The sequence below is a fragment of the Nicotiana sylvestris genome, chromosome 1, assembly GCF_000393655.2.
Source record: "Nicotiana sylvestris chromosome 1, ASM39365v2, whole genome shotgun sequence".
Classification (NCBI taxonomy): domain Eukaryota; kingdom Viridiplantae; phylum Streptophyta; class Magnoliopsida; order Solanales; family Solanaceae; genus Nicotiana; species Nicotiana sylvestris.
In genome coordinates, this window is record NC_091057.1 from 158,754,743 (window position 1) to 158,768,672 (window position 13,930).

Here is a 13,930-nt window from a genome sequence, read left to right on the forward strand (position 1 = left end):
TTATGTTTTGTAAATTTTTAGATTCCTTATAGATTTTGAGATATAAGCTTCCAAATACAGCTCCATGATTGCACTAGTTGCTGTCAAAACAGCTTTCTGCAGAATATTTCAGCAACTCTTTGGTCCGAAATTCATTCCGTTAACCTTCCGAAATCCACCCGAGGCCCTCGTGACCTTAACCAATTATATCAACATGTCCCTAAACATGATACGAACTCGCTCGAGGCCTCAAATCACATCAAACAATGTCGCAATCATGAATCGTACTCCAATTCAAACTTTATGAGCTTTGAAATTTCCAACTTCTACATTCGATGCCGAAACCCGTCAAATCACGTCTGATTGACCTCAAATTTTTTACACAAGTCATATTCGACATTATGGACCTGCTTTAACTTTCGGAATTGGAATCCGACCCCGATATCAAAAGTCAAACTCTCGGTCAAACTTCTCAAAAACCTTCAAATTTCTATCTTTAGCCAAATGACTTCAAAATGGCCTACGGACCTCCGAATTCACTTTCGATCGTGCTCCCAACTCCAGAATTACCATACGGAGCTACTCCCAGACTCAGAATCCCAAACAGATATCGATAACACTGAAATGTACTTCAACCCAAACTTATGAAATTTCTTCCAAAATGCTAACTTCCACAATAGGCCCCAAAACGCTCCCGGGTCATCCAAAACCCTATTCGGGCATACGCCCAAGTCTGAAATCATCATACGAACCTACTGGAACCTTTAGATCCTGATTTCGAGGTCGTTTATTCTGAAGTCCAATATTAGTCAATTCTTTCAACTTAAAGCTTCCGAAATGAGAATTCTCTTTCCAAATCAACTCTGAATTCCCCGGAATTCAATTTTGACCATGCGTACAAGTCATAATACCTGAAGTGAAGCTGCTCATGGCCCCAAACTGCTGAACGATGCGCTAGAGATCAAAACAACCGGTTGAGTCGTTACATATGTATTGGAATTTTAGTTTATGAATTGGACTTGTAGTTTATAAATTGTAATTTTAGGATATGATTTGAACTTTTAATTTATGAATTGAACTTTTACTTTATAAATTTAAATTTTAGGATATGAATTGAACTTTTAGTTTATAAATTGAGTATTTTAGGATATAAATTGGACTTTTAGTTTATGAATTGAACCTTTTGGATATGAATTGAAATTTTTGGATATGAATTGAACTTTTAGTTTATGAATTGAACTTTTATTTTTAAATTAAAAATTTAGGATATGAAATTAATTAACTAAAAAAAGATTAGGATATGAATTAACTAATTAATTTGTTCTTGTTTTATTTGTATAGATGGAACATCGTACTTGGATGTACAATATGAATTATCCTAATCGGTGGGGATTGTGGGAGGATTTTGTAGAAAGGGTTGATGACTTTATTAGACATGCAATGTCACTTCAACCATACCGAAATGAAGGAGTAATTAGGTGCCCTTGTGTTAGGTACAACTGTATGAAGGTTGGAAAATCGGAGGAAGTTAAGCTTCATCTTTATAGGAAGGGGTTTATATCCAATTACTTTGTGTGGACTAATCATGGAGAGATCGATGGTAGCCATGAGATATTTCATAATATGGTTATGGGTGAAAGTAATAGGTCAGTGGAGAATACAAATCATGATTCTAGAATTCATAATATGATTGCGAATTCTTTTGGGATCACAACCATCTTCATCAGCGACTCCATCTATTTCAGACCTTCTCCTGCGAGATAGTAGCTCTGACCCCCTACACCTTCCACACATGCCTCTGATATACATGCTTCGGACGGTGATGATGATGATGACGAGGAGGTGCATTATGATCAATATGGCAGGATTATCATAGTCCCTAAGGGTGAATGGTAAGAGTTATTTGTTATGTTTACGTTTATTGTTTTGTACAGTTTGTACTAAGATATTAATGTATTTTTTTGTTAAATTGCAGGTTCATCCCGAGTAATATTACTATGGGGATAATCACCAAAGCTACCAGAAAGCTTTATTGTGACAACCCGGCCAGTCGTCTCATGAGTTACCACTCCGTTTCCCCCATTTTTACTTCTTTATGCTTTTTTTATCCATTTATGAGGTATCGGGTTGGTCGGATTGAACCCGGAATGATTTTGGTAAGGTTTGAGACACTTAGTCTCTTTTGAGGAAGCTTAAGTTGGAAAAGTCAACCGGATGTTGACTTATGTGTTAGAGGGCTCGGATGTGAGTTCCGATGGTTCGGATAGCTTTGGGAGGTGATTTAGGACTTAGGAGCATGATCGGAATGAGTTTTAGAGGTTCGGAGTAGATTTAGGCTTGAATTGATGACATTGATATTTTTGGCAATTTTCGGTTGGTAGGCGAGATTTTGGTATAGGGGTCAGAATGGAATTCCGAGAGTTGCAATAGTTCTGTTGTGTCATTTGGGATGTGTGTGCAAAATTTCAGGTCAATCGGACGTGGTTTTGTTGGGTTTTTTATCAAAAGCGGAATTTGGAAGATTTTGGAAACTTAGGTTTGAATCTGGTGTGTTTTGGTTGATTGATGTTGTTTGAGGTGTTTTGAAGATTGGTATAGGTTTGAATAAGTTTTTAGGATATGTTGGTACTTTTGGTTGAGGTCCCGAGGGCCTCGGGGTGATTTCGGATGGTCGACGGGGAGTTTGAGGAATTGTTGCAGCTGCAGATTGTGCTGCTTCTGGTATTTCTGCACCTGCGGATTGGGGACCGCAGGTGCGACGCCACATATGCGGGAAAGGGGTCGTAGAAGTAGAATTTTGCAAGGTGTCAAGAAATCGCAGAAGTGGTTATAGGGACCGCACATGCGATGCCGCAAATGCGGGAATGGCACCGCAGATGCAGAAAGTGGTGAGTTAAGTGAAAAACCACAGAAACGGTTGGTCGACTGTAAATGTGGTACCGCAAAAGCAGAAATTGGGCAACAGATGTGAAAATGCCTGGGCAGAAGGTATAAATTGTATCCTTCGCGATTTTGAGCTATTTTCACCATTTCTAATTCGGCTTGGGCGCTTTTTGGACGATTTTGAAGAGGGATTTCAAGGGAACTTCATTGAGGTAAGGAATTTGGACCAAAATCTCGTTCCTATGCTATTATTTCACGGATTAGAGTTATGATTAATGGAATTTAAGAGCTAAAATTGGGGAAACTAGGGCTTGGAAACTTAGACCTTTGCTTGAGGATTTGAAGGACCATTTGAGGTCGGATTTCAGAACTTTTGATATGTATGAACTTGTGAGGAGATAAGGAATCTACTGATGTAAAAATTATCGAATTCTGAGACGTGGGCCTGGGGTCGGATTTTGGTAAATTTGGGATTTGTGTCGTATTTTGATTATTTACGCTTGGGCTTCGTTCTCTTGGCTTATTTTGATGTCCTCGTTCTGATTTTGGATAGATTCAACGCAAGTGAAGGCTGATTCGAGGGGCAAAGGCGTCGGAAACTAGAGATTTGACTGGTTCGAGGTGAGTAATAATTGTAAATGATGTTCTCATGGTATGAAACCCTGGATTTGCACATCGTTGTGCTATATTGATGTGACACACATGCTAGATGACGAGCGTGGGGTCGTGCACTATTGGGGATTATGACTTAGTCCGTCCTGAATGACTATTTTACCACGTATTTTACTAAAATCTATTTGCTATCATCATTATTTGGGCTGCGTGCTAACTATTTGAACCCTTAGGGGACTTTCATTGATTTTTCTTCACTGTTTTGACTTTATACTTGAACTTAGTCATGTTATATTTCACTGTTTTTGTACTCAGCCATGTTTACTCTGTTTTAACACTTAAATGATCTTTTAAATGATATTTTGGGTTGAGAATCATTTTTTTACTATTGCCCGAGTGGCTTGTAAGGATTTTGACTGAGTAAGGCCGAGGGCCTATGTTGTGAGGAAACATTTGATATTGATTATGAGGCCGAGGGCCTGAGATATGTACGCCATGAGGTGGCTTGTTGATATGAGGCCGATGGCCTAGTGATGATGCCACGACATGGCTTGATATTGCGCTTTGGCCGTAAAGGGCCCCTCTAGGAGTCTGCACACCCCCAGTGAGCGCAGGTACCCATTGTGATGTGAGATTGAGCCCGAGGGGCCAGTATTGTTCTGAGATGTTGCCCGAGGGGCGGATTTGTTGATACAGTGCCCGAGGAGCAAACATTTATGTGTTTTTCTTTTCTTAATTGCCTATCAATTACCATGCTTAATTGTTGAAAAAGGCTTTTCATAAAGTTAAACTTGAGTTAAAGGACTTTATCGATTTTTCACTGGATTACTGTTCTAAATGGTTTTACTGCTTCATTATAGCATGCCTTGTGCCTTACGTGATTTCCTGCTTTAGGTCTTTATTTATGATTATTACTCATTGAGTTGGAGTACTCACTTTACTCCCTGCACCCTATGTGTAGATTCAGGCGTATCTAGTCCCGCTCCCGAATGATAATCATTTCCGGCTCAGGCGGATCCGAGGAGTCTCTAGGTAGCTGTTAGTGTTCACAGCCTGGAACTCTTCCCTATCTTATTTCTTCATGTTCTTAGTTTCTGTATTAAACTCTGTAGTTTTATTTGGAGTATTCCGGATTATTTAGATTCTCATGACTAGTGACACCCCAGTATCGGGCTGTGTTTGGGTTGAATTCTGCAAATTATGCTATTATGTGTTAACTTTGGATTATCTTATCATGGTTTAGATTTATTTCTTATGGCTTAACTATTAATAATTGGAAATGGGAAGTGTCGGCTGGCCTTGTCTTCATGAGAGGCACCATCACGACCAGGTCCGGGTTTAGGGTCGTGACAAGTTGGTATTAGAGCCTATGTTGCATAGGTCTCACGAGTCATGAGCAGGTTTAATAGAGTCTTGCGGATCGGTACGAAGATGTCTGTACTTATCTTCGGGAGGCTACATAACCTTTAGGAAAAACTTCATATTCTTGAAATTCTTATCATGCGTCCTTGATTCAGCTTGAAATGTAACTCTTTGAATTCTTTCCACGCGTTCGTATGCGCATATGAGTGCTCAGTATTAGATGTGCATCGATGGCTTGTGATTCCCTGATCAAGGGGCGAGATGTGATCTTTGTGCGTTGACGTTGGGCTAGTCTGGAGGACTCGAGGCCGGATTTTTGCCTATAGCTTGAGCCTTGAGTTGTTGATTTCGTGAGGGCGTGTTTCTGGATCCATATGTTCTGTTGTGTCCCTATTAAGGGAGGTGATGACTGGATAGTTACGTGATGAGTGTGATGCGACTACGAGATGTATTCATGTTATTTGGAAGCGACGAGAAGGGTCTGTTAGAGGATAGAAAGACTATTAGGTGCTCGATTTTTTTAATCTTGATTTGAGGTATAGCCCCAAGTTATGGGTGTGTGAAGAACCTTTTCATGTTTTCTAGTTGGGAGTGAAGTAAATTTCATGTCGCGGTATGAGTTTAGACTCAGGAAGATTAAGTGACTGCGTAACGTTTATGATGGTGGAAGATATACAGAAATGCCAGTTTGAGGCAAAGCCGGTGGGTTATCTCCTGCGGAGTGTTCTGAGGTTGTGTGACCCTTATGTTGTCTATTAGAAGATCTCATTTATAAGTTAAATATATGTGTTGCAATTTAAACTTGGGTCGCTTAAGAGAGTGGGTTTAACTGTTACGAGAGTGAATGCGAGATTTGCATAAGAGTTAAAGTACCAGATGGTCTGTGTTTCACAAGCTTATGAAGGATTGAGTTTAATCTCACTATGGTATTATGGCAGCAATAGAGTACATTTGTTATGAGTTATTGAGTGTGTTTTGATCTATGGTTTCGAGCCAAGTGGGGGAGTCTGCTATTGAGTAGTTGATTGCACGGTTATGTGCTATATTGATTCCAATTTGAGGTGTTCGGGAGAATCAATCATCGACTTCAGTGCCAGTTACTTCACCACCACCCGCCCAGCCATCAAGGGGTGGAGGTCAGTCAACTAGGGGTCGCTCTAGAGGGGGAGGTCGATCATAGTCCCATTTCTATGCACTTCCAGGCAGACCTGATGCTATTGCTTCAGATGCTGTTATTACAGGTATTGTTTCAGTCTTCCACAGAGATGCCTCTGTATTATTTGATCCCGGTTCCACCCTTTCTTATGTGTCATCATACTTTGCTCGTTATTTGGGTACACCCCATGAGTTTCTTGCTTCACCTGTTCATGTATCTACCCCGATGGGTGATACTGTTGTTGTAGACCATGTGTACCGGTCGTGTGTGATGACTATTGGGGGTCTGGAAACCCGTGTGGATCTTTTATTATTGTGTATGGTGGATTTCGATGTCATTTTGGGCATGGATTGGCTATCTCCGTGTCGTGCTATTCTGGACTGTCATTCTAAGATAGTCACATTGGCTATAACGGGTGTGCCACGGATTGAGTGGCGAGGTGTGACTGATTATGTTCCCAGTAGAGTGATTTCATTCTTGAAAGCCCAGTGTATGGTTGGGAAGGGTTATCTTTTGTATCTAGCATTTGTGAGAGATGTCGGTGCTGAAACTCCCAGCATTGATTTTGTTCCAATTGTGAGGGATTTTCCCGATGTGTTTCCTGCAGACCTGCCGGGCATGCCATCGGACAGGGATATTGATTTTGGTATTGACCTGGTGCCGGGCACTCAGCCCATTTCTATTCCGTCGTATCGTATGGCACCAACGGAGTTGAAGGAATTAAAGGAGCAGCTTCAGGAACTCCTTGATAAAGGGTTCATTCGGCCTAGTGTGTCACCTTAGGGTGCACCGGTTCTATTTGTGAAGAAGAAGGATGACACTATGAGGATGTGCATTGATTATAGGCAATTGAACAAAGTAACAGTTTAGAACAAGTATCATTTGCCTCACATTGATGATTTATTTGACCAACTTCAAAGAGTGAGAGTGTTATCCAAGATTGATCTCCGTTCAGGTTATCACCAGTTGAAGATCAGGGACTCGGATATTCTTAAGACAGCTTTCAGGACCCGATATAGTCATTATGAGTTCTTGGTGATGTCTTTTGGGCTGACCAATGCCCCAGTATCGTTCATGAATTTGATGAACAATGTGTTTTGGCCTTATCTCGACTTGTTTGTCATAGTCTTCATTGTTGATATTCTAGTGTATTCACGTAGTTAGGAGGAGCATGCAGAGCATCTGAGAGTTGTGTTGAAGAGATTGAGGGAGGAGAAGCTTTATGCAAAATTCTCCAAGTGTGAGTTTTGGCTCAATTCAGTGGCTTTCTTGGGGCACGTGGTGTCCAATGAGGGTATTCAAGTTGATCCAAAGAAGATAGAGGCGGTTCAGAGTTGACCCGGACCATCCCCAGCAACAGAGATTCGCAGTTTTCTTGGTTTGATGGGTTATTACCGCCGGTTTGTTCAGGGATTCTCATCTATCGCCCTTGACCAAGTTGACTCAGAAGGGTGCTTCATTTGTATGGTCGAACGAGTATGAGGAGAGCTTTCAAAAGCTCAAGACAGTTTTGACCACAACTCCAGTGTTAGTTTTGCCATCAACTTCAGGTTCATATATTGTATATTGTGATGCTTTGAGAGTTGGTATTGGTTGTGTGTTGATGTAGGAGGGTAGAGTTATTGCTTATGCTTCTCATTTGTTGAAGCCCCATGAGAAAAACTACCCCGTTCATGATTTGGAGTTGGCTGCCATAGTTCACGCATTGAAGATTTGGAGGCATTACTTGGTGTGTCTTGTGAGGTGTTTACTGATCATCGTAGCCTCCAGCACTTGTTCAAACAAAAGGATCTCAATTTGAGGCAGCGGAGGTGGTTGGTGTTGCTTAAGGATTATGATATCACTATATTGTACCATCCGGGAAAGGCCAATATGGTGGCCGATGCCTTGAGCCTAAAGGCGGTGAGTATGGGAAGTTTGGCATATATTCTAGTTAGGGAGAGATCTCTTGCAGTTGATGTTCAGGCCTTGGCCAATCAGTACGTGAGGTTAGATATTTCGGAGCCCAGTCGGGTATTGGCTTGTGTTGTTTCTCGGTCTTCCTTATATGATCGCATCAAAGAGCACCAGTATGATGATCTGCATTCGCTTGCCCTTAAGGACAGAGTTCAGCACGATGATGCCAGAGATGTGACCATTGGTGATGATGGGATGTTGAGGATGCAAGGCCGGATTTTTGTGCCCAATGTGTATGGGCTTTGGGGGTTGATTCTGGAGAAGGCCCATAGCTCGTGGTATTCCATTCATCCGGGTGCCGCAAATATGTATTAGGATTTGAGGTAGCACTATTGGTGGAGGAGAATGAAGAAAGACATTGTGGGATTTGTAGCTCGGTGTCTCAATTGTCAGCAGGTGAAATATGAGCATCAGAGACCGGGTGGCTTGCTTTAGCGGATGGATATTCTAGAGTGGAAGTGGGAGAGGATGACTATGGACTTTGTAGTTGGACTTTCACGGACTTTGAAGAAGTTCGATGCTATTTGGGTAATTGTGGATCGGCTGACCAAGTCCGCACACTTCATTCCTGTGTGTACTACCTATTCTTCAGAGCGGTTAGCAGAGATTTATATTCGGGAGATTGTTCGTTCGCATGGTGTCCCCGTTTCCATCATTTCAGATAGGGGCACTTAGTTTACATCGCAGTTTTGGAGGTCGGTGCAACGAGAGTTGGGTACTCAGGTTGAGTTGAGCACAACTTTTCACCCTCAGATGGACGGGCAGTTCGAGCACACTATTCAGATATTGGAGGACATGTTACATGCTTGTGTCATTGATTTTGAAGGGCCATGGGATCAGTTTCTACCACTTGTAGAGTTTGCTTATAACAACAGCTACCAATCGAGTATTGAGATGGCTCCATATGAGGCTTTGTATGGGAGGGTGTAGATCTCCAGTTGGTTGGTTTGAGCCAAGTGAGGCTAGGCTATTGGGGACAGACTTGGTGCAGGATGCTTTAGAAAAGGTGAAGGTGATTCAGGAGAGGCTTCGTATAGTGCAGTCGAGGAAAAAGAGTTATGCTGACAGGAAGGGTCGGGATGTGTCCTACATGGTTGGTGAGAAGGTTCTGTTGAAGGTTTCGCCCATGAAGGGTGTCATGAGATTTGGTAAGAAAGGTAAATTGAGTCCTCGGTTCATTTGGCCTTTTGAGGTGCTTCGGAGGATTGGGGAGGTGGCTTATGAGCTTACTTTGCCATCTAGCTTGTCGAGTGTGCATCCGGTATTTCATATTTCTATGCTCCGAATGTATATTGGGATCCATTTCATGTTCTGGATTTCAGCACCATTCAGTTGGATGGTGATTTGACTTATGATGTGGAGCCAACAACTATTTTGGGGTGTTAGGTTCGAAAGTTGAGGTCAAAGGATATAGCTTCAGTGAAAGTGCAGAGGAGAGGTTAGCCCATAGAGGAGGCTACCTGGTAGACTAAGCGGGAGATGCAGAGCAGATATCCTCACCTGTTTGAGGCTTCAATAATGTTTCTTGACTCGTTCGAGGACGAAGGTTTGTTTAAGTTGAGGAGGATGTGACGACCCGGCCAGTCGTCTCATGAGTTAGCGCTCTGTTTCCCCCATTTCTGCTTCTTTATGCTTTGTTTATCAGTGTTATGTGGTATCGGGTTGGTCGGATCGAATCTGGAATGATTTTGGTAAGGTTTGAGATACTTAGTCTCTTTTGAGGAAGTTTGAGTTGGAAATGTCAACCGGATGTTGACTTATGTGTTAGAGGGCTCGGATATGAGGTCCGATGGTTCGGATAGCTTCAGGAGGTGATTTGGAACTTAGGAGCATGATCGTAATGAGTTTTGGAGGTTCAAAATAGATTTAGGCTTGAATTAGCGAAGTTGATATTTTTGCGATTTCCGGTTGGTAGGCAAGATTTTGGTATAGGTGTCGTAATAGAATTCTGAGAGTTGCAATAGTTTCGTTGTGTCATTTAGGATGTGTGTGCAAATTTTCAGGTTAATCGGACGTGGATTGGTTAAGTTTTTGATCAAAAGCGAAATTCGGAAGATTTTTGGAACTTAGGCTTGAATCCGGTGTGTTTTGGTTGATTAGATGTTGTTTGAGGTGTTTTGAAGGTTTGTACAAGTTTGAATAAGGTTTTGGAATATGTTGGTACTTTTGGTTGAGGTCACGGGGGTCTCGGGGTGATTTTGGATGGTTGACGGGGAGTTTGAGAAATTGTTGCAATTGCATATTGTGCTGCTTCTGGTATTTCCGCACCTGCGGATTGGGGACCGTAGGTGCGACACCACATATGCGGGAAAGGGGCCGCAGAAGCGGAATTTGGTAAGGTGTCAGGTAACCGCATAAGCGGTTATAGGGACTGCACTTGCGATGCCGCAGATGCGGGAATGGCACCGCAGATGCGGAAAGTGGTGAGTTAAGTGAAAAACCGCAGAAGCGGTTGGTTGGCTGCAATTGCGGTACCGCAGAAGCAGAAATTGGGCCGCAGATGAGAAAATGCCTGGGCAGAATGTATAAATTGTGTCCTTCGCGATTTTGAGCTATTTTCACCATTTCTAATTCGGCTTGGGAGCTTTTTGGACAATTTTGAAGAGGGATTTCAAGGGAACTTCATTAAGATAAAGAATTTGGACCTAAAACTCGTTCCTATGCTACTATTTCACGGATTAGAGCTATGATTAATGGAATTTAAGGGCTAAAAGTGGGGAAACTAGGGCTTGGAAACTTAGACCTTTGCTTGAGGATTTGAAGGACTATTTGAGGTCGGATTTCATAACTTTTGATATGTATGAACTCGTGGGGAGATAAGGAGTCTACTGATGTAAAAACTATCAAATTCCGAGATGTGGACCCGGGGGTTGAATTTTGGTAATTTCGGGATTTGTGTCATATTTTGATTATTTCGCTTGGGCTTCGTTCCCTTAGCATATTTTGACGTCTTCGTTTTGATTTTGGATAGATTCGACGCAAGTGGAGGCCGATTCAAGGGACAAAGGCATCGCGAGCTAGAGATTTGACCGGTTCAAGGTGAGTAATGATTGTAAATGATGTTATAAGGGTATGAAACCCCGGATTTGCACATCGTTGTGCTATATTGATGTGACGCACATGCTAGATGACGAGCGTACGGTCGTGCACTATTGGGGATTGTGACTTAGTCCATCCCGAATGACTATTTTACCACGTATTTGACTAAAATCTATTCGCTATCATCATTATTTGGGTTGAATGCCATATTTGGGCTGTATGCCAACTATTTGAACCCTTAGGGGACTTTTATTGATTTATCCTCACTGTTTTGGCTTTATACTTGAACTCAGTCATGTTATATTTCACTGTTTTCGTACTCAACCATGTTTACTCTGTTTTAACACTTAAATGATCTTTTAAATGATATTTTGGGCTCAGAATCATGTTTTTACTATTGCCGAGTGGCTTGTGAGAATTTTGACTGAGTAAGGCCGATGGCTTATGTTGTGAGGAAACATTTGATATTGATTATGAGGCCGAGGGCCTGCGATATGTACGCCATGAGGTGGCTTGTTAATATGAGTCTGAGGGCCTAGTGATGATGCCACGAGATAGCTTGATATTGCGCTTGGGCCGTAAGGGGCCCCTCCAGGAGTCTGCACACCCCCAGTGAGCGCGGGTACCCATTGTGATGTGAGATTGAGCACGAGGGGCCAGTATTGTTCTAAGATGTTGCTAGAGGGGAGGATTTGTTGATACGGTGCCCGATGAGCGAACCTTTATGTGTTTATCTTTTCTTAATTGCCTGTCAATTGCCATGCTTAATTGTTGAAAAAAGCTTTTTATGAAGTTAACTTGAGTTAAAGGATTTTACCTATTTTTCACTGGATTATTGTTCTAAATGGTTTTACTACTTCATTATAGCATGCCTTGTTCCTTACGTGATTTTCTGTTTTCAGTCTTTATTTATTATTATTACTCACTGAGTTGGAGTACTCACTTTACTCCCTACACCCTGTGTGCAGATTCAAGCATATTTGGTTCTGCTCCCGAGTGCTGATCATTTTCGGCTCAGGCGGATCCGCGGAGTCTCTAGGTAGCTATTGGCGTTCACAGCCCGGAGCTCTTCCCTATCTTATTTCTTCATGTTCTTAGTTTATGTATTAAACTTTGCAGTTTGATTTGGAGTATTCCGGATTGTTTAAATGCCTATGACTAGTGACACCCCGGTATCGGGCTGTGTTTGGGTATTATTCCGCAAATTATGCTATTATCTATTAACTTTGGATTATCTTATCATGCTTTAGATTTATTTCTTATGGATTAACTGTTAATAACTGGAAATGGGAAGTGTCGGTTGGCCTTGTCTTTATGAGAGGTGCCATCATGATCGGGTCCGGGTTTAGGGTCGTGACATTTATGATGACCCTTATGCGACTTGGAGTGAATTCTCATTCTCGCTGAAGGAGCAAATTTCCAATCAATTTAAGGTATAAATGTTCTTTTAATCAGTATAATTATTTATATTATGATATTTAAATATAATATTTAACTTTTAAAATACAGAGCAAATGTGTATGGGAACACCGGTATAGCGTGAAAGTGGCTGCAAATTTTCATCACAAAGCTCGCAAGCGGTTGTCGCATAGTTTCTCCAAAGCTAGAAAGTTGAACCAGAAGCCTGACTGGTTGCTTCAAAATCTATGGGAGGATTTGCAAAGGCAATGGATTATCGCAAAGTTCTTAGAGATGAGCGAAAAAGGAAAGAAAGCTCACGCATCTGAGAAGGGAGGCTCCTTGCACACTGGAGGTGCGATCAGCCTAGGCACAATAAAAAGAATTTTGGTGTCACGACCCGTATTTCCCACCCTCGGAAGTCATGATGGCGCCTACTCGTAGAAGCTAGGCAAGCCACGCAACTTAGAAATTTTGAACTTTTTCATTTTAATCCATTTAACAGCTTGTATTAACAGGTGATCAACATTTAAATAATAGCGGAAGATGAAATTAAGCGGAAGACTTAGACTAATATAACACCAAAATAAATATGAAAATGCCAACATGCGTCTCTACCCAAAAACCGGCGTCACAATATTCACGAACTGTCTATGAATACTACATACAGATGTCTGAAGAAAAGAAATATAGTGTGTCTCGGATACAAATGAAAACAGAACATATAAGTAGATAGAAGAGTATCAGAGTGCAGAGTGTAGCATCAACACAACCGACCCCATGTGCTGGTAAGTGTCTGGCCTAACCCCGGCGAGGTAGTAACGCGGCTAGAAGAAGATTCCAGATAAACCTGTGCAATTATATAATATACAACGGAAAATAAATAGGAATAGTCAGTTTAAATGGGAGGGGGTGCATGCTTCGGGGAACATATCAAATCCAGCAGAAATAAAGAGAAATATGAGAGAAACAACTCAAATCTACAACAAAGTAATTATAACTCTGTTGCGGCGCGCAACCCGATCCATATAACATTGTTGCGGTGTGCAACCCGACCCAATATAACATTGTTGCAGTGTGCAACCCGATCCAATATATATAACATTGTTGCGGCGTGCAACCCGATCCAATATATATAACATTGTTGCGGCGTGCAACACAATCCAATATATATAACATTGTTGCCGCGTGCAAACTGATCCAATATATATAACATTGTTGCGGCATGCAACCCGATCCGATATATTTATATACTTTAAACTCAACCATACCACGAGTCCCGGCAAGGGATCAACAATAAACTACACTATCCCGGCAAGTGAATTCAACAGAAAAGAATATATGTCCCGGTAAGGGAGAATTAGCTATAAACAATCTTAACCAACTCTTACTCATCTCAGTTAATACCAATACTCAATCATAAGTAAATTCCACGAAAATAAACTAAATCCTTGCTCAATATCGAGAATCACCAATTAAAGCATCCGTAGTATCATTTAAGAACACAACAAATATCGATTTAAGACTCACGGTCATGCTCGACAC